General features: G+C 39.2%; 1 protein-coding gene and 1 long non-coding RNA gene across 6 annotated transcripts in view; both read left to right on the top strand.

The window, feature by feature from the left end:
- The window catches only part of retn (retained), a 110510-nt gene that overhangs the window by 45093 nt on the left and 39109 nt on the right, over positions 1-26308 (top strand). The window lies entirely within an intron of this gene.
- Positions 22481-25492, top strand: LOC146723305 (uncharacterized). Its single transcript, XR_014924646.1, has 2 exons — positions 22481-25093; positions 25172-25492. It is a non-coding gene; the product is annotated as an uncharacterized LOC146723305 (long non-coding RNA).

Genomic DNA, 26308 nt, shown 5'->3' with positions numbered 1-26308 from the left:
GATTATGTAACAAATGTTTGCTCATATTACAAATCAGCGCTCTTGTAATCCGACGACACTCGCGCCGACGAATAACGCGAATAACTAGAAATTTTAATCGCGTTAACTCGTTACATAATATATCAAGAAAACGTGATAAGATCCGACGGGAGTCTTTTTTGTTTCTATTTTGAGAACTCGACTGATGCGTGGCATATCGCGATATCTAACGTCGCCGCTACTGACGGCGTATATAAAAATATCACACGATCGGTGTGACGTTTGCTTATGCCGCTTATTTTTTCGAAATATTTATAGAGACAATTCTCTCTCTCTCTCTCTCTCTCTCTCTCTCTCTCTCTCTCCCTCCCCCCCTCTCTTTTTTTCTCTCTATATCGCACAAATTGTATTAGTCCTTGTCGCGCAAATTCGAGTCGATATCGCCGGACTTGAAACGTATTGTGAAATAATGTAAACATTATCATCAACAACGCGATTAATTTCCATTACGGAATATCGAAGGCAACGAAAATTATTAGCCGCGTATCAATATACGATAATGCGTATCCGTTTTGTAACGATGAACAAATTGCTCCCACGTTTTATATCAGACATTATCTATACTGTGACGATACATAGCCACGTTGATAAACGATAAGAAACAATACTTTTACGGCTTGCAAAGGAAATATGAAAAGCTTCCCTTTTTCATCTAATATTGCGTCCTCTTACTTTCCCTTATCGATCAATTAACCGGGTTACGCATGCGAAAGCGCAATTACTGCACGGTGCAAGCGGGATTATTATTGTGCGTTGCATATGCGAGACTCATCGTTTGTTGGAAATCGTCCGAATGGTTCCATTGTCGCACCCTTCCGTTTCTGAAATAGCGGAGGAAGGGTAGTTTAGTTTTCTCCCTTGAATGACGTAATTCGACAGACAATTAAAAATCCTCGCCACTGTAGTGCAGCAATTTTTATGAGCGTTATTAGGCTCTCGATGCCGTCGCAACAAATCGTGACAATTAACGCGAGTTACGCGAGAGTAATTACGCATAATTAAGCGATATCGTCCGATGACACTCGCGATTTTAAGATCACGACTAACAATAAGACGGAAAAGAAAAGAGACTTTACGATAGAGTTGGATAGAATGAAGCCGGGTGAAAACGCAGCAGCGTTCGACAACTTTTTTCACATCAGCACAATATATCCAAGACGATCCAAGGATAATCTATAGAAGATGTTCGAAGATGAACGTTTCCATTATATTCTCCATATGGAGGATTCTGGATGCCTTAGGATATCTTTTGGAGCGTCTTTTGTATGTGTGTTAAGGTTTCTCTGATAATTTACTTATACAAAATGGGTTGCACCGAAACTGAAATAGTTTTTTGAAAGGCCATTGCCTCCTCCCCCGCAGAGCGACAGCTTTTCTCTTTCTTTGCAGTATTTATATAATCATTTGATGAATTGTAAACTTTAATTATTTTTTAAAATGTGTATAGCTGCTACTCTTCGAAAGGTTATTCTAACAGTGCGAATACACTACAATAATGCAGAACATTGGAGTATTGTAAAGCATATAATTTGTCTTAAATTGGTTTATTCATCGATTTGTCAGTTACATAGTGCCGCACAGTGAATAATGTAGTTTTCAACGCATTTTTTTCTGAAATTTTGGCAAAATAGATTATTCTCTCCGCCTGTGTCTAATCTGCGGATCAAGCCTTAGTTGACCAAAAATAACTAAAAAACAAATTTACCATAACTTCTTCACGCTTTTCATCGCGAAACACGCTTTAGACAGACGCGACACTTTAACAGCGGATGGCTCAAGGGTTCGTTACGTCACCTGTTGATTTGCAGAAACGAGATTTCTAACAATAACAGGATATGACGTATCGTTGATCAACAGTATAGCCATTTTTCCTGACGCGGGCGGTTTTTTTTTTTTTATATATTTCCTGTCTCATTTTTTTCTCTCGTGTGTTACATGTGTAAAATTTCGAGTACACGCATTCTCTTGATTAACGTCAAAAGTACTGATCTTCCGAGCGATAAATTTTACATAATATGTCCCTTAGATGTACAATATGTTCTTTTTTTTTCATGATCCCCGATAATAATAATTGTACAGTAATTATTGCGTGTCCGCTTATCGCGAATGAAACCAATGCAAAGTAAACCAATTCTTTGTCTCTTCGCGTATTCTCCTCCATCTTCATCTCTTTCCAATCTCCCTTTGCGTGCTCTATTTTTTTTTTTTTTTACGTTAACCGCGAGCGTGCTCTAACGATCTCTAATGATATAAATATACACGTTACGATAACGTGATCGAGCGTAGGAGGGATGGATGCGTGTTGGAATTCGGGGATGTTTCCATCGTATATGTTCAGGAGGGAAGGGACACGAATCTCGTCGGCGACAGAAAGTTATATTTTGACCCCGGTTAGCATACCAAAGGTGCATCATATTATACTGCTCGCTCTCGCTATTATATCTCCCCGACCAACATATACGTATGCACATATGTTTAAAGCACGCGCGTTTCCATGGGGTGTCACGCTGTCACAGACGACGAAGGATCATCGCGGGAATCGCGCCGATATACGTACACGGTGGCCACACACATACATACGTACGCACACACTAACGCGTCTGCATCATTCCGAGAGAGACGAGCCGGAGAGATATCATTTGAATTTCAATGAATCATGTGGGTGCAAGTGTCGCTTGTATTCATTCAGGCTACATCTACAAGCACTGATGCACATATATGTATACATATATGTACACACACACGCGGGATACGCGACCGGACCGCGTAACGATGAGAGAACACGCGTCTACCCTCGTGTATTATACGTCCGTGTAAAATATTGTCTTCTTTTGCTCCTCATTCGTCGTCTCCACTTTTATCCGTGTAAAGATACAGGGAGAGAGAGAGAAGGAGAGGAGACAAATGTCGGGGAATCTTCCCCTCTTTTTCCTCCTTTCGAGCACATTCACGCGTGCGTATGTCGGCGGGACACAAAAGTGTCCCGCAATTGTATCAGACTTCACAACAAAAGGAGATTATCTCAGATCGTTTTTACCGAGGCTTTTCCGCTTAGCACGCACCAATCTCAAAGCAGTCTCTACGCGTATTTCCTCTCCGTCTCTCTGAACTGCTCCTTCTCTTTCTTTATCCATTGTCGTGAGAGTGGCCAATCTGTAGCTAGGCTTTTTTTGACCATAATCGTAAAATGATCTGTGGCGAGACAACCTGTTCTTTCTAAAACGTCAAGTTTTGTCACGTATATTTACAATGTAGAATATGCAGTTTATCATTCTCTGTGGAAAACTTTTGAATTTTGGAAATAATCGATCAAGCTATAGCAGGTAATATTGTTTATTTAATTTCACGATATTTCGATCATATGGTTGTGAAACCATAAAACGTCGTGAAATTAAATAAACGATTTTACCTGCTAGTTTGATCGATTATTTGCAAAATTCATATTTTAATACTATAGTGACTGTCATTAATAACTTATTAATTTTTTGTACGTATCTACGATTTTCTGGACACTCTGTATACGCACAGAATCGCGACGTTTGTTGAAATTCAATGATCCTCGATCTATCTAGTCACAATCAAAATCAGATAAAGAAGTTTATGCAAGAAACAAATTTTCTTATACTTTAAGTCGACGCGACATATGACGATGTTTTTTTTTTTAATAAAACTTTGGGACTTTTATATCATATTTTTGTTTATGATACAGCGTAATAATAAATATATAATTTTCGAATAATTTAGGAATAAAAATTAATTTATCGAGATGCGATAAAATCTAAAACTGGTCGGTTCCCGAATGATTTGGCGAAAGATACTACCATGTATATATCTCCACCATTTATCTCTTGATATAGGATTAACTCCCTCGTAAATTCCGATAACAATAAATTTATATACGCCAATTTTTCGTTTGAGCACAAGGTTCGAATAACCGATACGTAATATAATTTCTTTTATCTTTAATCATACTCCAGCTGCTCATTAACATGTGGGTATTCCATGTCACCGTTAAAGAGTTAATATTGGGACACTTCCACATTATCTGTAGAACAAAAAAAACAGAAAGAGAGAGAGAATGGAAAAAAGAGTGATTACGCGGTTTTTTGCGTTATCCGTCCGAAATCTCGCAGCGACAAGGTTGACCCTAAAAAGGAAGACGTACGTCTCGTTGTAGCCGCGATGTACCGATGCGGTAAATACATGGTGTCGTGTTTCTTCTCCGTCCACTTGCGGGACAGGAGTTGGAAAAACATGACGCACACGACATAGAGCGTAAATGACCCTTGTCCTTTTTCCGCGCGCGCTTCTATCTCCGCGAAAATTACATATAATGTCGCGTGCGCGCGAGCAAGTCCTTTTTTTCGGCAGCTGTCCCGAAAAAAGTGTCGGTTACACGCGGCGCAATAACGGTGCGTGGCACACGCACCGCATTCGCCCTCGTTGCATCGCATTCGGTGCATATACACACTTTCGCGGATCCGGTGGTCGTGCACGTCGCTCTTCACCGCCGTCTTGAATCGAACGACACTTTTGCAAGACGACCGACCGCATCGTGCACGCGCCTGTCCTCATTCGCGAACTCGAGGAAGTCCTCCCTTTGTGTGCGCACGGATTACCTTGAAATCCCGCATCTGTCCCTTCTTGGTTTATGTATTTATTTATCAATGCGTCGCAGCGGAGACGCGGAAACTCCGCCCTCCTGCTTTCTTGCGCGCGCACGAAAGTTGAAAATTATTGGTGTTATCGAGAGAGGATCGAGAGGAGGCTTATGTGTTTATCTGCCGCGCGATCTCCGCAAAACTGGCTCGATACGGTAAAACGCGGAAAAGCCGATCGAGGACGCGATAAGTCGTTAATTACATTCGGCTCCTCCGATATTTCCGGTGTTGTAGAGAAATTATTCCCGTTATGGTTAACCGCGAATTTAAGTGTCAATTAATAAAAAAAAAGAAAGAGTTGCGTGTGGCCGCACTCTTTCCTGGTATACAAATTAGCCAATTCGAAAGAATATGTTGGGTAAATTTACACCTTTGCCTCAATGCACTTTGCGCGAATTCTGGCAAAGACAATCACGAAACGATAAAGAGGATAGCGAAGAAGGAGAAGTTACGGTTAATCGCAAAGTGTCAGCTAATAAAAAAAGAAAGAGTTGCGAGTGGCCGCACTCTTTTCTGGTAACAAATTAGCCAATTCGAAAGAGTATGTTGGGTAAATTTCTACCTTTGCCTCAACGCACTTTGCGCGAATTCTGGCAAAGATAATCGCGAAACGATAAAGAGAATAGGTAGATGAAATAGCGAAGAAGGAGAAGTTACGGTTAATCGCAAAGTGTCAGCTAATAAAAAAGAAAGAGTTGCGAGTGGCCGCACTCTCTTCTGGTAACAAATTAGCCAATTCGAAAGAATATGTTGGGTAAATTTCTACCTTTGCCTCAACGCACTTTGCGCGAATTCTGGCAAAGATAGTCGCGAAACGATAAAGAGAATAGGTAGATAAAAGAGAGGATAGCGAAGAAAGAGGAGAAGGGTAAGAAACGTTCTCTCGGGCACGTGTGGGACGCGTCATTTGCTTAATTGCGCTATTTCAGAGACGCCCGGTCGCGTTATTCGACCACGCGTGCAACCGCATGCGCACGCTCGCCAATCTAAAAGATTCGCACGAGCAAAAAAGAAGGAGAGAGAGAGAGACATCTCGGTTTAGAGACCTCGAGACTCGCGCTATGATTTAATTGGACTGAGAACAGACAACGGCGGAGCTATAAAACGATGAATCGCGCGACGGCTCGCTACGGCAATTAGGAATTACATCGTAAATTATGCGGCGCGTAACGGAAGATCTTTCTCCCTTTCTCAGCATTGATTTATTACGTATCAGCGAATATTATCCCGATCGGCGCGAAATGATGAGTTATTAATTTATTACGTCGCAGACAAACGAATAGGTCACGGGTGAATGATTGTCCCGGCAATTGACGATAATTTAATAGAGTCTGCGTATAAGATAGAGTCTCGTATATAACGGTATACACACGTAGACGAGAGTGTCTCTCCCGCTTTACGCGCCGCTCAAAGTGACTTATCCTTCCATATGGTAGGCGTGCCGCAAATGTCGCGGTAACATCGAATGATGTAGGAAATTAAGACGCTCCGGGACGATACGAGAGACGTGTGTATTTAAGGAACGTTTGAAAACGGAGAATGGAAAATGGGAGATGGAAAGAGAGCGGGAGATTGAATACGCAGTGATGGAAGGACGACGATATGGGGGAAGGAACCAAGGGGAAGAGGGTGGGAGGAGACCGTCTTTTGACACGACACGTGTCGGTCGTCTCCCGTACGAGATCTAAGACCGTCCTAGCTTCCGCTAATCCGAGAATCGGGCCTTTTAATGCGGGGACGAGGTTTCGCGATTATAAATATCAGAGATACCGGGAAGCGCCGAAGCCCCTTCCACGGAGGGAGGGGAGACTCGTCTAGACTCTAAATGAAACTGCCGACGTTACTAGGGGGAAAGGGAGGTGTAAGCGCATCGCGGACCGAGAAAACGTGCGCTCGTTATGTCGCTAATTTTAAAATCATTAAAACACTAAGTTATGTTCGTCGTTTCGACCAAGTCGATTTTTCGCCCGTACGATTAAACGGGGATAAGGATTTTTTTTTTTTTTTTTTATTTTATATTATTTCCGAAGAATGAAGAGAGAAGATTTACCGTAGTACACTGACAAAAATATGTGCGCGAAATTACATGGAAGATTACGGATTATATGTCATTTCGTATGAAATATATTCTTATATATTTTCAAAATTAAAAATATTCCAACTGCATAGAAAATCAAGTTCTAATAAGATAAAAATACTTATATTTTACATTAATATGCATTTTCATTGCAAAAAGTGTGGAAAAAAATTCCAATGCTAAAGTATTTAGATTTTCTCGTAACGAAGAATTAGGAGCCGACTGCTCGCAGCTGCGAAGGGCAGGGCCGTTTCGGAAACATTGCATAGTCGAGTGGAAAGACGTACGCGATAGAAAAGTTGGGGTATTACGTGTAAGATGAATAGATAGAGAGAGAGAGAGAGAAGGAGAAGCCGACTAATGGCACGCGACTCCCACTCGAGGCGTCGAAACGACTAGTAAAATAGGAGGCCGATGCCGCGTTTGAGATAATTTTAGGAGAAGTCGGTGACGAAGGACTGCTGCGGTCCAGATGCATCCGCGCAACGCGTGCTGCATTGTTGCGCGACACGATGTGCCGTTATTTTTAGCATCAAAACACGAGAGAAGCGAGGATAGAGTCACACTACTCCTTTTACTTCGTTTTTGCGTTATTGCGGCCCGCCGCGTCTGATCGTAGAAGAGGATAACGGCCTGTTATAACAGGATGTCGTACAAGTTTTCTTTTCACAAGTCTCTCTCGTTTTTATACATTCCGTTTATTTGCTTCTCGCGCGAGCGATCAATTAAGACGCGTAGGTGGATTCGCTAAATAACTCGCATAGAAAAACACTTCCCTCTTCGAACACAATCGAGATCTTTCACTCGTGTAAAAGTTTCCCACTGACGTTTCTCTCAGCCTATCTCTGAAAAAGCACGTGCTACGGTTTGTACGAGGCTTACATTATGAATGACCTTGTACGAGTGTCCCACAAGCTGTATATCTCATCGCGCGAAGTAAAAATTCGTCCCAAACACGTGTTGGAAACTACTTTTTTATGTATACGGAGTGTCTTACATAGATATGATGTATTAGTGTATCTCTCGACATTTGTCACAAAACAGGTAAAATTTCCGGAAAATTTATAGATATCTTGTTTTTTAATACTTCAATATTAACATGGCGCGTTTTCCGGTTCTTAATTCTGCGTGCAAACATTGTAGAAATTCTGTTATAATTAAGTCTAATATTTATATTTTACGATGAAGCACTTGAAGAAATTTCGAGTTGACATAAGACAACTTCTTTTATGGCAGCGACGTGTGTTTTCCGGCTCTGATGTAAACAAAGTAGATAAGTTTAGTAGTAGTTCATGTCCATATATGCTATGTAAATATTACACAGTTGTAATAGAATTTTTACACGCCTCGAGAAATGTTTTTCTCGTACTTGCAGTCTCAATTTCCTATCTGACATCTATCTTGAAAGTTCTTTAAAGTATATACAGGGTGTCCGGTAACTAACGGACCAACGATTACAAATGGATTCCTTGGTCAATTTGGGAACGATTTTGCCTCAGCGAAAATGTCGAAAAAGATCATCATTTTTTACAACTTTCCAATATTTGTCATTATGTATCTTTATAACTAAGCCTCAAATTAAAATTTTATTATAGTAAACTCTACCTGAAACCAATCTTTTTCAATCGCTTATAACTCGAAAATTATTGACTTCTCAACATTTGTGCTAAGGAAAAATCGTCTCCAAATTGGCCAGAGAATCCGCCCTTAATCATTGGTCCGTTAGTTACCAACGGACACCCCGTATAAAGTAGAAACGTAATTCCTGCATAATAAAAAAAAAAATTAAAGTTGAAAACAAAAGAATGCAGAATTTCACGCGAGAAACAAACAAGTGCACCGTATATATTGACATTTATAAGAAAGAACGAGATATCTCGAAAATGACATGTTTCCGGAAATATTACCCGAAGAAATTGATGCTTACATTTTTTTCGACAAAATACCGATCGTGCCCTATCTATGTGGGACATCTCCGGGAAGGAATCGCGCAATCTGCCTTGCTGCTACAAGTCCTCTGTCCCGAGTAAAGTGCCGCTGCTAATAAGGCTCGCGGCGGCTGCGAGTCGCAATCGTCGCTCCCGTACACCGTGTGTAAGCAGGTAAAACTTACTGCATGTGCAGTTGCGTTTTAACGTCGCGTGCACTTGAAACGACGCGCTCTGTGGGTCCCTTATCCTCGGAGAACATCTTCTTTCGCTCGCAATTAACCTCGGGATTGCTCGCACAGGGATGACGCTTTCCTACCTTTTATCCGACATGCTTCAACCGTATGTTACAGTGGCACAGAAATAGATTGACACTTTGAATATAATCATTATTGTGTCGTGCGAAATAAGATCAAACTTCATAATATTATATACTGTATAATGGTCAGCCTAAAGCAATTATGACAATTAAAAACAATAATTGGAATATTTTAAATGTCGAAATATCTTTGCCTCTTTTCAAATAAGTTGCTAAAAAGAGGTAAAGATATAGTTTAATCGGAAGTTTCATTTAATCGACGTTAGGAGAGACGATCTGGAAACTCATCTCGAGGAAACTGTCGGAAAAGCGACGAGTGGGGGATGATAATATCCGCGTGAGTCGTAAACCGTTAAGTATCAGACGGCGAGTAGAGAGGAAGCTCCGAAAAGGGGAAACGCGAGGCCGTGGGACGGAAACGGATGCAGAAGCAATAACTTCCTCGTAGATTTATACGACCGTCGTGTGGTTGGACCACAATGAGCGCCGCGTAGATCGCCCTCTCTCTCTCTTTGCTCTTCGATATTTCCCTTCGGCTTTATCACCTACATTCTTTCTATAGACTCGGTGTCATTTGTTCGGAGTAAACACAAAAATAATATAGCCCCCAGCGCGTTGTAGGAAATTGCTCCTCGCTTATACTTTGTAGATTGATATAGAGATCCGTATTTTTATACTTTGTCTTACACTGGCATTATTTTGTCAATGGTGAAAATTTGAAAGAAAGCGAAATCTTTGACAAAAATTTCAGAAACGTATTGTTTTATCTAGAAAATTTCATTATAATTAAATCCATTTACATTACATACATATTCTAACTATCTCCTTTGTTTATATTAAAGCCTATATATCTTTATGTCACTTTGGTATCATGAAGGAAATGTTTCATGTCACCTCAAAAGTGCGCGCGCGTTTTGTTAGAAAAATATAAATATTCAACTAAGTATATACAAAAAAATGTTTACACAAAAATCAAGAACCAGGAAAGACAACCAAGTATCGAGGAAAAATGTTGATTGTTTACCCAAGAATCTGATAATACAATGTACGTATAGGACGTTTCGATTTTATTCTGAAATCATTTTTGCTCGTTGAGGAATTCATCGGCTACTCGATGCAAATTTTTCGCCCCTTTTGCTTCTTTCTCGCCAGCGGCGAGCATCGATAACCATAAAAAGGAAGAGAGGAGGCATTATAATATATTCATCTGCGTGTGTGCACTCGACTCGAAGACGAGGAAATCGGTTCGCATCTCGCAAGTTCGTGCGCCTGATGATTAAAACGATATTAAGATACATCCTGTGATATCGAATCGGGAATTAGGAAGGTAGACAGAGGACTCCCTTACCAAAACCAAATGGCGTGCCTATCACACATCGCATCGCGCCATCATTAAATTCCGAGTGACGTGCGATGACGGACACCGTAGGCGAAATTGATTTCATCGTTTCGTTTTTTCGAGCCTCCCGGCCTAATCTGGAATCTCGCGATAATTTGTAAGAAATTTCGACAATATCGCGCGCTATCTTATCTGATCGATCTGATACTCATGAATTAAATCTTGGAAACTCTCCCCTTTTCGCATATACATGTATGATGAGCGATATCTCTCGCATTGTTTACCGTAATTTATGTACGCTCGTATACGAAACGAAATATGATTAACGATAAGTCACGGTAACGAGTCACGAAGCCGACGATCGCGCAGTATTACGAGCGAATCATTAAGGTATCTTTAATCGACACGCTCGTACAACTATACGGGGCCGCTATTAACAAGCGAGGAGAGTGTGACCTCTCTCTCTTCCCCCTTTAATCGATCGCTTAATGATCGGGCCCGAACGATCAAACTATCTCTCCGCGCCGGTAATTAATACGATCGACGATGAAAAATGATGGTGCCGTTTGTTGCACGCCCATTCTAGAGGATCTATCGATCCACACGTACATTACCCACATACTTTCACACATGGCAGACATATATTATATCGTTCTGGAAAAAAGTAGACAGATTCAGGACCGATTTCACGCCGATCTTATCTCTCCCTCTCGTAACGGTTTAACAACTCTTGCTCGTAAACTTTGCTTAAGCCGTACTTTTGTGCAGACGGACTTTGCTCTCTCTCTCTCTCTCTCTTGAACAGTGAAAGAATCCTCTCGCGAGGACGTATAGCGCGAAATGGATAGAGAATAATTAGCTTCGCGCGACGAGCAACGTTTACCGGCATTACGCAGCACGACGCGACTGCGTATGTATTCGGAATACAGGAGTGGTACACGCACACTCGTAAGCGCGGCGCTACAAACACATACGCACACACGTGTAGAGACTCGTGGCCATTCTGGTCGCGCGCGCGAGCGGAGAGAGCTTTTAATATTCACGTCGCGGCGATCAAGACAAATTGAAATCCAGTCCTCGGGCCGCGCCATTCACGCGCCACCTCAGCCTTTTGTAACGTGATTTAGAGTCTCCCGCATATTATTAGTGAGCCGATAATGGGACGCGGAGTCCAAGAGATCGCCGAGGTGAATCTGTAATACGGTTCGTGGCACCCGGACCCGCGCCTTTTATCCCGAGCGTTGCTGCGCGACCAGAAGAAGAAGAAGAACGCGTCGATTCGTTCCGTTCGCACGTGGAATCCCGAAGAATGTCGCTCACCGTTTTTTTTCTCTCTCTCAAACGTTTCTCTTGTATACGTATGTATATATCTAATATACATATATATATATATGTATCATACACGGCCTCATTGCGTCGCGAATGTAAAATTATCGTCTCTCTTGTATATAAACGCGCAGTAATACAACTTCCTCTGGATCGGGATGAAAATAAGCGTACATTTCGTCGAGGAAAAATTATTCCTAATTAAAACGCGGCTGGAAAAGCGCGTGAGGCAACGCGATACGCCCGGTGAAACTCGGTATCGCGATCTTACCTTCCTTCTTGCCTCGAGTATAATAGCTTTACTGTATGTAGATCGTTAAATTATTTTTCCAATTATGATCGCGATTATTATATGCCTTCCTTCTCGTCTTTCTTTGATTACACGCGAATCGTCTTTTAATTTTCTTCTCATTAAGTCGAATCTGACGCCGAAACAGACGCGCTTGCCTGGCTCGCGCGTATAATTATCATGGCATTATTTTTATCAGGAGGAGCGGCTGCGAGAACAAGTGGCCTTTGTTTTGGAAAAATCGTATAAGTCGCTATTGACTCGCGCGCGATTATTCCAGGCGAGAGGATCGCTATCTCGAAAGTCTCTTGAATTTTTGATACAGGTGCATTTGATTAATTAGTTTAATTAATTTAAATTCCACCGTATAAAACTGTTATTCGGTCAACAACCTAGGTTAACGGACTGCTATGTGTATTTATTTAATAGTCATTTAAATTTCGAAGAAGAAGAAAGAGAGGAAGAGAGTAATAAAAATTATATCTTCGCGTTACAAGAATTCGAATCTTTCGCTAAATGCATCGCTTTGATACATCGATGGGATATAATAATTAGAGAGATAGAAAATTCGACCGATAGATTATCTGAAAAAAAAAGAATAAGTGTAAAATGCTTGTTTGAAATACTAATACTTTTTCTTACGTGGCGACTCGTCGTATATCGTTAGTTTTAGTCATGTCTTATATTTATCTTATTATCTCGCTTCTTTCTTAATTACTCCCATTATACCACATTACCACAAAACAACGACCTATCGTGGTACGCCTTTTGTATTATTCAGCATCAAAAAATGTATTATTATCATATCATTATAGTTTCGCGCGAACATTGCTATCGAAGAATGTGCGCGCAAAATGGTGCGTGTTTTATGTATACATATGTGGTGTAACTTGCAGGAAGCAGCAGGTATAAGCATAATCCACAATTCCATCTAGCCTCCTATAATGTAGCGAGGACGACTTGTCCTCGTAACCTTTTTGCTCAAAAGACGAGAAGATTCCCTTCAGGACAGGAAAGTCCCTTGTTCCCTTCGAGGGAGGAAAGATCCTTTGTCCCCTCTCTTCCGCTCATTTTCCGCTTCTTTTTAGATCTTTATCGCACGAAGAGACGCCGCTCCGTCGATCCTGTGTCGATCTTCTTTCTCTATCTCAGGCAGGTTGACGCTCGTCATCGGCGCCAGGACCGTGAAATCGCACGCGCGATCGCACGATAAGTTACCCAGAATTTCGACCGCAAGCGAGGAGAGATCTACCGTCGTAATTAGCTGACGCCTCCCTCGATTACGTGTGCGCGTGTGCGTTCGCCGGATCGAGGTCGCGCCAGCATTTAGTCTCTCTGCCATTAACTCGTGCATTTGGACGCCATTCGTAAAGCAGTGGGTCGTTTTCCCACCCAAACGAATGTCTAGCCACGTTCCGATCAATTTTCGCAGTCAGCGGAGAACGCTGTGGGGTCTCGAGATGAGCCATATATCTTTTTAGACAGTTTAGGCAGATAATAGAGGAAGACAGATACACAGTAGTAGTGGTTCACAAAATTATGGTAGAGTACGAAAGTTTCAACCGAAAACTGTGTACTATTGTATTTCCTGTTGGTCTTGCGTTAATGGTCTCTGTAGGAAGATTTATATAAAGGCTTATGATGCTTAAGTCTTTAGAACCCACGGCAACTACGAATCATCACTTATAATATAAATGGGTTTTTCGGCATATAAAGAAAAAGAGCCCGAAAAGAATCTTCTGGCCTTGAACAATGATTTGTCATGGGAATTTTTTTCTGTTTCATTTTGTGTGAAATTTTTGATCTCATAGGCTTTTAACGTATATAAATGGACGTATTTGGTCCGTCTTTAATTGTTCCCCACGGGGAGCTTCTTCTAGTTATTTCTCTCTTTTGTTTACTTCACACAATCCATTAAACGTCTTTTTCTCTGAAAAAAAACCGTGCATCTGAAACCGTGCACTTTTCAGATTTTAGTGACCGATATGTAAAGGACGAATATTTTAAGAAAAAAGAAATAGCGGAACGGGAGACCGGTCTTTTAATGCGGTCTCGTATTACAGCGTGCAACAAGCACTATGTTGTCGCGTCGAACCTTTTACAAATGTCGCCTAACACTTTGTACGATCGCGTTTATTAAACTCATTCGTGATCTCGATCATCGGTTTGAAAACGCTGCTGTTCGAATTGACGAAAGAAATGACATTTTCAAGCTTTAACATTCGCTCTTGCATCTGATGTTTAAAAACTCGCATCATTACCACCTTCCATTCTTACATCGTATATACAATATATCATTCCTATTCCCTTCTATTCTTGGGTAAATTGAACTAGTACTCTGTTACACGAATCCGCGCGCGAGTCTTGGAAAAAAATGAAAACGGCTCCCATGCACAGAAAGAGAGAGAGAGGCAGCACGGAGAGACGATAAAAGCTTACACCGTGAAAATACACCGGTTCGTGACCACCGCGCTCGTACGGGACAAAACAATATTGCGTTGGGCTGTGCAGCGCCACGCGCGCACCGAGGCCCCGACTCTTTAATATTACACCGCGAGCATTGTTTTCAGCACGAATCTTCGGTCGCGCGTACGTGCCCTTTCAGCACCGTCGTGCCGATTCCGGGGAGTCGCCACAGCTTATAACGATCGCAGTCGCTCGGTTATCGCCGATTTCCGTCCAGCTCGAGAGAGCCGCACCCTTATACGACCAATTTCACCAACGTCGGGTCAATTATATCTTGGTCTCTTTTTAAGAACATATAATCGGAAAAGATATATATTTTCTCAACGAAATTCGTCCTAAATTTCGAGAAACGCGAAAGGGGAGATATTCTATATTCGGCCGTGAGGGAGGAAAATTGACGTATCGCGAGATGTGTCAATATATAAGATTGCGATGTATCTCTAAAGATCGATTCGAGGAAGAGAGATATACATATTTACGAGTAGATTCTAAAGGAGAATGTACTAGAGAGCACTGATCTGGAGAGACACGCGGGTGCAACGCGCGGTTCTAACATTGTTTGAAAGCGCGCGACTTTGATCTGAGCCCGGTTGGCGTACATCAACCAAGTTTTATGCTTACCGAGAATTCTCTCCTTTCGCTTGACGAGTAAACATTTCGGTCTTTGGCGCTCAACGATTTAGTAGGGTCCTCGAAGAAGCACGCGTCTTACCCCTTGTTCCTGTTTTGATCGGACCGAGATGCGAGATGCTAACAAACGCGAATCCGTTTGACATATGTGTGTATATGTGTACACTGATGTTCGCAACACTGCGGCTTCCATAATCCCATCAGTTTTTCGCGACTTATCGCGAAAGCACGCGATTGATCAGCACCATTTTTTTTTAAATTAAAGCTCTTAAAATCATCGCGATGTCATATCGAATTATGATGTTAGAAGCGAGAAATCACTTGAATGTTTTTCGTGTGAAATACTTCTCGAGTCCAAATAAATTCTCGATGAAGTGTATCAAAGATTCTGTTTTCGATTTATGAATTGATAAGCAGCTATCAAATATTATACGATGTAATTATCTATTTCCTATGGTAATGTAAGGTACATACACGCAGATACTAATAACAAAAATCTCTTAATCTCAAAATTTTTAATTAAACAACTTCAAATACCATATTATCCCACACAATGTAGAGCGAATTTTCTTTTAAAATTTTTCTTGCAAATCATGTTCCCATGATTCGCTACCTATACCTAAAATGTCGGACCAAAAATGCGTGCGATTCCGGGAATGTGGACAGGTTCTCCGGAGGATTAGAGAACGAGGTCCCGTGTGAAACAACTGTCTTGTACGGTGTATTTGGCGAAAACCAACCGTACACTGGAAGGAATCGTGCTAATAAGAATTCAATTTTGATATAATTTGTCTATCGAAAATCCTTTAAAATCCATAACTATAGAGAAACTAAGACACAAAATTTCGATTAAGACTGATGTCAAACCATATTGTCCTATGATATTTTCAAGATATAAGTTTGAAGAGAAAAAACTCCATCTATAGTGTATTTTACACGAATACCTATATTAGGATATCTAGGTGGGTGAAATATTATGCGTGCGATTTCGGGAATGTTGTCACGGAAAGAAAGATTGTCGCTCGGAGATTTCTCGACGACCTGTGAAAAGAGGCCGGTGTATTCTCACGGAAAGAGTCGTGTTATACGATGCGTAGCGCGATATACACGGTATACTATATCGTGCAAGCGCGCGCGTCTCGCGCCCTTAATGACGGGGTACGAGCTCTCGGGGCCCCGTATAATGCACGGGGCGGACTTTGGCGCCTCCCTAATCAATTAATCAGCAAATCTCACTTTTATCTACGCCGTTGTAACCACGTCATTTTCTCTTTCTCGCTTTATTAGCGGGCCGATTAAGGGGCTCTCCCTTCTTTCGGCTCGGAGGGCGATCGGTTGCGGATCGTCGAGCCCCGTCTCGACGAAGGGGGCTTAATTGCGGATAATATAACATCCGAGGAAGGGAAACGTCTCGGACGGAAGCGGCTCGTTCGTAACAGCTTTGTGTATCGCTTTATCGATTTCTCGTTTTCGCGTATCTATATCTATCTATCGATCCATCTGACCATCTGTTCGCGGCTATCCGATATAAGCGGTGCATACATTAAGAAAGAGATACAGGAGTCGTGACGAATAGATTAGCGCGATTATTTATTAACACCGAGTATATATGTATATATATATATATATATATATACTTCATGAACGGCGTCTGCGATAAAAATTGATGTTCGAGCATTATAGATACGTCACGTTGAAGAGAGGTATCTTTACGATTGCGAAGGAAACGAGGTATCGGTTGGGCGTTACCAGTGTTGGTTATCATTGAATTAACGGCTCGTTCGCGAGAGACATTCGCGGGAAGAGAGAGAGAGAGAGAGAGACGGATATAAACGGGATGGATGGGAATCGCGCGAAACAATAACTCGCTCGGCGTAGCTCGAGAGATCGGTTACGTCCCGAAGAGGGAGGTACGATGGACGGACAAAACGATGGGAGAAGAAGAGAGAGAGTCCCGGTGTGCTCTGCTCTCCTCCGTCCGTTAATGCGTTGCCACGAAGATCTATGGACTGCCCGTAGTTTATATGCTAATCCGTAAAGAGTGTTAAATACTCGATCATTTATCACGCCATCGCTTCGCCTCCATCCCTTCTTCCCTCTTCCATCCGCTCTTCTTCTTCTTCTTCTTCCTTCCTTCTCTCTTTAGCGTCTCTTTCTTCCTCTTCATTTCGGCGCAACGCGGCGTTTGTGTGTATCTCCGAGTAATTATATTACTTCTCGCTATTTTTTTCTACTCCGACGAGAGAGTTTACTCGAATCTGCCGGTGATGACTTCTCGCCTCGTCGCGTTTCTCGATCGCGATATATACGAATTTACGAGCGGTCGGGTTAATTCGAGGATGATAATTCGACGGGGATGTTTACGGCTTTGGCGACTCCTCCGCGTCGTCGAGATTTACGATTCGCGCCGGATAATCCAATAAGCGGGGAAGTGAGGCGTGGATGACGGAAGCCTGCCACTTCGCCCACATATTACATATACATACAGGATGCATCGAAACAAGTGACAAATTTTAGGAGATGATTTTTTAATTAAAGGGGGTTTCTTATATAAACATACACTCTTGTATCCCTCCCAAAGTTTTTACGAAGAATAGTATATTGTGTATCAAGTGCGGAAAGTTGACAATTGGTCACGAGTGCGGGAGATGGACCATCCCACACGAGTGAACAATTGTCAATCCGCATTTGATACACATGATATTATGTATTACAAGTGCAGGCAAAGTGGCTTTGTGCGCGTTTTCTGTGTGCGAGGTGGCTAATCGCATGCCGCCATCTTACGGCGGCACGGTGCGGGAATAGCCGTGTTCAAAGTCATTGTCCACGGCCGAAGCCGTGGGCAATGGCTTTGAATGCGGATTATTCACTTACCGCGTCGCCGCTAAATGGCGGCGTGGGAAATCGGCCGCTTTCCGCACAGAAAACACGCACACAAAGTGCCACTTTGCCTGCACCTGTAATACAAAATAGTTTTAAAAATAGTTTTTATATAAAAAAATATATCTAAAATTGTTCGCACTTATTTGGATACACCCTGTATAAGCGTGTTCCCTGTATAAGAGAGATCTCTACGCACGCATGCACAATCGCTATCGTATGTTAGGTAGGTAGGTTAAGCGCCATCGGGGCATATAGGTATATGCAATAACCGGCGCAATAACGTCATGTCGAACGCGCTAAGCACGCGGCGAATGATAAATCACGCTACGAGACCGCGCTATCAAAATACGCTCGTCAAGCTGGTTAATAAATCTCTCCCGGACGAGATGGGGAAAAAAATTGCCGAGACGCGTCGCCGACATTCCAATTTGGCCGATTCGCCAGAGCCGAGGGAGATAAATCGTAAATTCGTCGAGATCGAGACGCGCCACGTCGGTGCCAGGAGATTCGTCCAAGCGAAATTGTGAGAAGTAATAATTACTGCATATAATACAGATCAAATGAGAGAGATCAAACTGTGATGCGCACGTTTGTACACGAGTCGAATGATTTCATTGTGTTTGCGCGTTCGAGTCTGACGTCTATTTATCGTAGGTGACCTTTTTTTTTTTACATTTCCATAAGTACGCGCACTTGCACTTTCGCTCGTGCGAACGCAACGATGCACACGCGGCACTAACGAAAATTCCGTGAGATTCCTTATTCCAACACGAGACGAAAGGCTGAAAGCGAGACGGAACATTTAAAAATGGCACGCGAATTGATCGGGCATTTCCATCGTTCTACCTGAGATTTTCTTTTCGGGTCTTTTCTTCTAACCCGGTTTTGTTTCTTGAGATTCCTTAGGTATAATCTTTTTTACTAAGAAATCTTTTACTTTCTACGAAAAAATTCATCGTTTCTTAAAAATAAATTAATACAATTGTCGCTCGTATATTGAAAACAAAGTGATAAATATAAGGCCAACTTATCGAGCTGAATATTCGAGATGTTCAGTCAACTACCATTTATTACATGTATAAATTATAAAACTACAGTCATTATATTAAAACTAACGCAAATTACAATCATTCTATAAACGTTTCGACCGCACGCGGTCTTCTTCAGTATAATTATTGAAATATAAATTCTTACAATTCACATAATATCGAAATTTAATTATAGTTATTCAGAATCAAGAGTTTTTGAGTAATTAACGCGTGTTTCAATCCGTCCTGTCCAACAATGTTCGCCTCGATATGATCCCTGATTTTGTTCAGATCTCGGATAGTTTCATCGTTAATATGCGAGAAATTAACCCGTTCCGTAGGCGCTGCGATTTATAAAAAATTACCGATCAACGCATGTCCAAATTATAATATGTATCCCCTACAATTGGTAGTATGCTTACCTATCATCGTTCTTCTTGATAATTTTGCTACTTATTAACAGTTATTAAGGATGACACATAACAAACCAACAATATACAGAAAGACAGCTCATTTTAAACTCTACTTGATCGGAGAGCGTGCGTGTTTATATATGATCTAATATCTATGTTTTACTCGTTAATGTCCTATTTGTCCTATTATTATTTCTTGTTCGCTAATATATCCAAAATATCAAAATACGACTCGCTAAGTAACTCAGTATCTTTGTTTAAATTTAGTCCATTTTTTTGTTCCTTGATATGTAGCATCTCAGAAATGAGTCTTTTATAATAATTATTTTCGTTGTCCATGATCTTAACATTGTCCCAATTAAAAGTATGATGTTCATTTATTATGTGTTCAGAAATTACTGAATGTTTCGTTGAGTCCAACCTAATATTATTTTTATGTTCTTTTATTCGCGTCTGCAATTGCCTCTTTGTTTGGCCTACATAAGATGCATTACAATTATTGCAACTGATCTTATAAACCACATTCGAATTGCATGGATGTTTAGTTTTATCTTTCTGCGCTTTAATAATATTGTCCAGTTTGTTGAGACATCTATACCCTACCATACAATTTTTATTTTTTACCGAGGAAACAATCATTTCTGAGATCCCATCTATATACGGAATGACAAAGAATTTTTTATTGACCGAGTCATTTCTTATACTTTTTGTTCTTTCTATGTTGGCCTGTCTCTCTATAATGCTCCCCTTAGATATGATGTGTTCTATCCGATGATTAATTTTGTTAAAAATCAGATCAAGAGGGTAACCATTGCTTCTGAGTATATTAATAATTAACTCCAAATTTTTATTAAAAAATAGTGGATGTGATAGCAATAGACATCTGTCTACAAGGTTATATATTATTCCTATTTTGTGGCATAGTGGGTGGTTTGAATAAAATGATAACGTCCTTCCTGAGAAGGTTTCTTTTTGATACCAGTCTATATATATTTTGTTATTAATAATTTTAAGTGATAAATCTAAGAAATTCAAGCTATGGTTAACCTCTTGTTCGACCGTGAATTTAAGTCTTTCATGATAGTTGTTAAAATTATTCACAATCTGAGTCATATTAGTCATAGAGGTGGCCACTATTATGTCATCCACATAACGAAAATAAAACAAACATTCCAAATTCAACGCTTTGAGAACTGTATCCTCAAGATCTTGCATAACCAGGTCTGCAATAATTGGTGATAACGGTGACCCCATAGGGGTCCCAAACGTCTGTTTATAAATTATGTCATCAAATGTAAAATATGTAGAAGTCAATATGAATTTTATACCCCCCAAAAATTCGTTTTTCGGTATTTTAGTATTTATTCCAATGTGATCCCATCTATCGTTAATACCGTCAATCGCAAGATCCAGAGGAACGTTCGTAAACAAAGACACCACATCCAAGGAAAACATCCTATCATTATCATCAATCTTTTTACCAGACAATATGCTGTACAAATCAAAACTATTATTAATATGACTTTTCGCTTTGGGTAGACTAGTTCGTAAGGTGTTTTGTAAAAACGAAGCCAGCGAGTATAGAGCTGTATCAACCGATGAAACTATGATTCTAACTGGATAGTTTTCCTTATGGATTTTCGGTAATCCATACGCTTTTGGAAGGAGAGAATCACTACAACGTAATTTATAATATTCGTTTTTTGAAATATAATCTTCCTTAAGCCATCTCTTCAACAAATCATTCAAATCGTTCTCTATTTTTTTGCACGGATTTTTTTTAACAATAGTGTAAGTGTTGACATCTTTTAAAACGTTTTCCATTTTGTTAATATAATGAGATCTTTCCATTGCCACCGTAGCATTACCCTTGTCCGCGCGTGTGAATAGAACATTCGGAATAAAAGAACATAAAAATAATATTAGGTTGGACTCAACGAAACATTCAGTAATTTCTGAACACATAATAAATGAACATCATACTTTTAATTGGGACAATGTTAAGATCATGGACAACGAAAATAATTATTATAAAAGACTCATTTCTGAAATGCTACATATCAAGGAACAAAAAAATGGACTAAATTTAAACAAAGATACTGAGTTACTTAGCGAGTCGTATTTTGATATTTTGGATATATTAGCGAACAAGAAATAATAATAGGACAAATAGGACATTAACGAGTAAAACATAGATATTAGATCATATATAAACACACACGCTCTCCGATCAAGTAGAGTTTAAAATGAGCTGTCTTTCTGTATTGTTGGTTTGTTATGTGTCATCCTTAATAACTGTTAATAAGTAGCAAAATTATCAAGAAGAACGATGATAGGTAAGCATACTACCAATTGTAGGGGATACATATTATAATTTGGACATGCGTTGATCGGTAATTTTTTATAAATCGCAGCGCCTACGGAACGGGTTAATTTCTCGCATATTAACGATGAAACTATCCGAGATCTGAACAAAATCAGGGATCATATCGAGGCGAACATTGTTGGACAGGACGGATTGAAACACGCGTTAATTACTCAAAAACTCTTGATTCTGAATAACTATAATTAAATTTCGATATTATGTGAATTGTAAGAATTTATATTTCAATAATTATACTGAAGAAGACCGCGTGCGGTCGAAACGTTTATAGAATGATTGTAATTTGCGTTAGTTTTAATATAATGACTGTAGTTTTATAATTTATACATGTAATAAATGGTAGTTGACTGAACATCTCGAATATTCAGCTCGATAAGTTGGCCTTATATTTATCACTTTGTTTTCAATATACGAGCGACAATTGTATTAATTTATTTTTAATATACGCTGGCCTTACAATGCGTCAATTTAACACAAAACGGACTGATTACTATTTTAATTTTAATTTTATTCATAGAGTTTTTGGAAGAATAACCGCAGATTATTTTAAACAATGGATTAATGCGAATTACTTGTTAATAAGAGCGAGAGCAAAATTGGAATTTTTAAGAAATTGTAAAAATAGCGATATTTTTCCTACACATTTAGAAGGTTTTTGCCGCATTAAATTTAACGTTTTTCATCACAGATCGATCAGAAGACTAGATAGTATGTTGTACAAATTCAAAACAAATGCGATGAGCATTGAAATCTTTGATTTGCATAGACAGGTAGAGTCATTACAAAATAGGATTTTTCATCTCACCAGCGGGTTATTTAATCGTTTACCTGTACTCGCGTGGAATAGAATTTTCGAACATCATAACATTGCTTTTAAAAATTGCCACAACAGATTGGTTACTGCACACGAAAAGAAATTCAATTGGCTTAAGAGAAAACAACACTATAAGTATATCAACAGCATCAAACCTATAGATATACATTGTTCTTTACATTTTGAAACTTCACAACCGACGAAAATATCACAAAATTCTCTCAGGGCAATCACTAATGATGCCAAGGAGATCAATATACACATAGAAGCCAATAAATTTCTCAATGATACAATTAACCCTTTGGAAAATACTAATAAAAAATGGTTTGTTAATCTTTCCAACACAGACATTCCGCCTAACGTTTCTAATCTGTTGCAAATGGGTGATAAATTCTGTCTTCCGAATATTAGTAAAAAAACAGCGATACATGAATTCATCAAGGACATAGAGAGTAATAGCAAACGAAATAATATTAATAATCTCACAACAATCAGAAATATCGCGGTTCCAAAATTTGCACAACTTCTGAACACGAAGGATAAAAATGACGTAAGTCAACAAAAATTACTTGGTGCACACAGAGATTTAATAAAATTTTGTAAAGACAATCCGAATGTTCTATTCACACGCGCGGACAAGGGTAATGCTACGGTGGCAATGGAAAGATCTCATTATATTAACAAAATGGAAAACGTTTTAAAAGATGTCAACACTTACACTATTGTTAAAAAAAATCCGTGCAAAAAAATAGAGAACGATTTGAATGATTTGTTGAAGAGATGGCTTAAGGAAGATTATATTTCAAAAAACGAATATTATAAATTACGTTGTAGTGATTCTCTCCTTCCAAAAGCGTATGGATTACCGAAAATCCATAAGGAAAACTATCCAGTTAGAATCATAGTTTCATCGGTTGATACAGCTCTATACTCGCTGGCTTCGTTTTTACAAAACACCTTACGAACTAGTCTACCCAAAGCGAAAAGTCATATTAATAATAGTTTTGATTTGTACAGCATATTGTCTGGTAAAAAGATTGATGATAATGATAGGATGTTTTCCTTGGATGTGGTGTCTTTGTTTACGAACGTTCCTCTGGATCTTGCGATTGACGGTATTAACGATAGATGGGATCACATTGGAATAAATACTAAAATACCGAAAAACGAATTTTTGGGGGGTATAAAATTCATATTGACTTCTACATATTTTACATTTGATGACATAATTTATAAACAGACGTTTGGGACCCCTATGGGGTCACCGTTATCACCAATTATTGCAGACCTGGTTATGCAAGATCTTGAGGATACAGTTCTCAAAGCGTTGAATTTGGAATGTTTGTTTTATTTTCGTTATGTGGATGACATAATAGTGGCCACCTCTATGACTAATATGACTCAGATTGTGAATAATTTTAACAACTATCATGAAAGACTTAAATTCACGGTCGAACAAGAGGTTAACCATAGCTTGAATTTCTTAGATTTATCACTTAAAATTATTAATAACAAAATATATATAGACTGGTATCAAAAAGAAACCTTCTCAGGAAGGACGTTATCATTTTATTCAAACCACCCACTATGCCACAAAATAGGAATAATATATAACCTTGTAGACAGATGTCTATTGCTATCACATCCACTATTTTTTAATAAAAATTTGGAGTTAATTATTAATATACTCAGAAGCAATGGTTACCCTCTTGATCTGATTTTTAACAAAATTAATCATCGGATAGAACACATCATATCTAAGGGGAGCATTATAGAGAGACAGGCCAACATAGAAAGAACAAAAAGTATAAGAAATGACTCGGTCAATAAAAAATTCTTTGTCATTCCGTATATAGATGGGATCTCAGAAATGATTGTTTCCTCGGTAAAAAATAAAAATTGTATGGTAGGGTATAGATGTCTCAACAAACTGGACAATATTATTAAAGCGCAGAAAGATAAAACTAAACATCCATGCAATTCGAATGTGGTTTATAAGATCAGTTGCAATAATTGTAATGCATCTTATGTAGGCCAAACAAAGAGGCAATTGCAGACGCGAATAAAAGAACATAAAAATAATATTAGGTTGGACTCAACGAAACATTCAGTAATTTCTGAACACATAATAAATGAACATCATACTTTTAATTGGGACAATGTTAAGATCATGGACAACGAAAATAATTATTATAAAAGACTCATTTCTGAGATGCTACATATCAAGGAACAAAAAAATGGACTAAATTTAAACAAAGATACTGAGTTACTTAGCGAGTCGTATTTTGATATTTTGGATATATTAGCGAACAAGAAATAATAATAGGACAAATAGGACATTAACGAGTAAAACATAGATATTAGATCATATATAAACACGCACGCTCTCCGATCAAGTAGAGTTTAAAATGAGCTGTCTTTCTGTATTGTTGGTTTGTTATGTGTCATCCTTAATAACTGTTAATAAATAGCAAAATTATCAAGAAGAACGATGATAGGTAAGCATACTACCAATTGTAGGGGATACATATTATAATTTGGACATGCGTTGATCGGTAATTTTTTATAAATCGCAGCGCCTACGGAACGGGTTAATTTCTCGCATATTAACGATGAAACTATCCGAGATCTGAACAAAATCAGGGATCATATCGAGGCGAACATTGTTGGACAGGACGGATTGAAACACGCGTTAATTACTCAAAAACTCTTGATTCTGAATAACTATAATTAAATTTCGATATTATGTGAATTGTAAGAATTTATATTTCAATAATTATACTGAAGAAGACCGCGTGCGGTCGAAACGTTTATAGAATGATTGTAATTTGCGTTAGTTTTAATATAATGACTGTAGTTTTATAATTTATACATGTAATAAATGGTAGTTGACTGAACATCTCGAATATTCAGCTCGATAAGTTGGCCTTATATTTATCACTTTGTTTTCATCGTTTCTCTTTAAGATCTAATCCTCAGGACATGGTTTTAATCGCGTTGAATATTCTACGTCGGAAAACCGTATAGAATTTTTAACAAACACGATCGATCAAATTACATCTAAAGCATTTATGCGGCGCCTTAGACGTTTTTATTCGCATAATATTTTATATTTTTTGCGGCTTATTAATTCCAGTTTCAGCTTGATTTATTAGGTTTCAGACAGGCCTGACAGGCTATCTTCGGTGATCTTACAGAGAGGGATGCACCTTATTCCTAATGTATTTCGTTTGCTTTTTTAAAAATACAATATATCTTTATCTAGAATGCGATATTTCTGAAAATAATCTCTTTATAGGCATGATCCTTATACAGGGTGTCCCAGACCTACCGTATAACCTGTTAATGGTGGATTCCTGAAGTCATTTGGAGACGATTTTTTCTCAACGAAAATGTCGAGGGAGGTCATCATTTTTTGCGAACTTCCAATCTTTATTATTACATATCTTTTTAACTAATCTTTAAATTAAAATTTTATTAAAGTAAACTCCATTTGAAATTAACTGAAGAATGGAATTATGTTAGTCCTAACACCACAAAGTTTAGTTTGCGAAAAACCCTTCTTTTTCAATCGCTTATAACTCAGAAATTATTGATGCCTCGACATTTTTGCACAGGAGAAATCGTCTCTAAATGACCCCAGGAATCCATCGTTAACAGGTTATACGGTAGGTCTGGGACACCCTGTATATAGGCCCTGGATGACAACAATA

This window comes from Nylanderia fulva, unplaced genomic scaffold, assembly GCF_048542155.1.
Source record: "Nylanderia fulva isolate GAGA-0341 unplaced genomic scaffold, ASM4854215v1 Scaffold21, whole genome shotgun sequence".
Classification (NCBI taxonomy): Eukaryota; Metazoa; Arthropoda; class Insecta; order Hymenoptera; family Formicidae; genus Nylanderia; species Nylanderia fulva.
The sequence above is the reverse complement of the archived record's forward strand: the minus strand, read 5'-3'. Positions and strand labels throughout refer to the sequence as shown.